The sequence below is a fragment of the Sinocyclocheilus anshuiensis genome, unplaced genomic scaffold (assembly GCF_001515605.1).
Source record: "Sinocyclocheilus anshuiensis isolate Anshui unplaced genomic scaffold, SAMN03320099.WGS_v1.1 scaffold698, whole genome shotgun sequence".
NCBI classification, from domain to species: domain Eukaryota; kingdom Metazoa; phylum Chordata; class Actinopteri; order Cypriniformes; family Cyprinidae; genus Sinocyclocheilus; species Sinocyclocheilus anshuiensis.
This window is the reverse complement of record NW_015544168.1, coordinates 59108-60051: the sequence shown is the minus strand read 5'-3', so window position 1 is coordinate 60051 and position 944 is coordinate 59108. Positions and strand designations below refer to the sequence as shown.

The 944-nt window shown below is 34.5% G+C and overlaps 1 protein-coding gene across 1 annotated transcript in view; it reads right to left on the bottom strand.

Annotated features, from left to right (window-relative positions):
• The window catches only part of LOC107695959 (histone deacetylase 4-like), a 171885-nt gene that overhangs the window by 160159 nt on the left and 10782 nt on the right, over positions 1-944 (bottom strand). The window lies entirely within an intron of this gene.

The following is a 944-nucleotide window of genomic DNA, read 5'->3' as shown; positions in this document are numbered from 1 at the left end:
AATGGCTGCAATATAACAAAGAGTGAAAAATTTAAGGGGGTCTGAATACTTTCATATATATATATATATATATATACATATATATAAATAGCTAACTAAGCCTTTGGCTACAGAGACAAAAAAAAATACAAAAATAAAATACACGATAGATAGATAGATTTAAGTCTCTATGACAACGGGATCATGTTCCTGTTTTTCATATACAACATCAGTCTCTATATCTCTGTGAAACTGCACCAGTCGTAAAAAGTCATTTTGTTTCTCATATTGTCATTTTGATGACTTATATACCACATACCACAAGTCGCCACAAAGTTCTAGAGAAAAATAAACCGTAGACAAACTCCTGATGGTACACTGAATTCTGAATTCAAAGTTGTTAATGAGATCCAAAAATGAAAACTGTCATAATTTACTCATCCTCTCATCATTCCAAACCCAGAAGACTTTGATTTGATAAATCTGTTCATCATATAAAGCAATCGTACCTCTTCATGGATTAAACCACATTATTTATATGGATTCATTTTATGCTGCCTTTATGACATTTTTGTATCTTCTAAGTTTCAATAGAGACTCAGAAACCTCTCAGGTTTCATTAAAAATAAAAAAATTACTTAAGAAAAAAAATTTAAAGACTAACCAAACTCTCCTGAGCTTGGAACACAAATCATGACAGAATTTAAATTTCTGGGTGAATTATCCCTTTCAAAAACATCTCCAATTCTACAGTGTCAAAGCAGCCAATCAGATGCTCTTATTCAGCAACCCTGTTTGGTGACCACTGACCCTTGGCTATGCCAACAGGGATGCCATCCGCTGACTGGACCACATACACACCGACACACACACACACACACACACACACACACACACACACACCAGTGTCATTGTGACAGCACAAAACTATTCTCTAACACATGCACAGACCGTTTCTGTTCTAA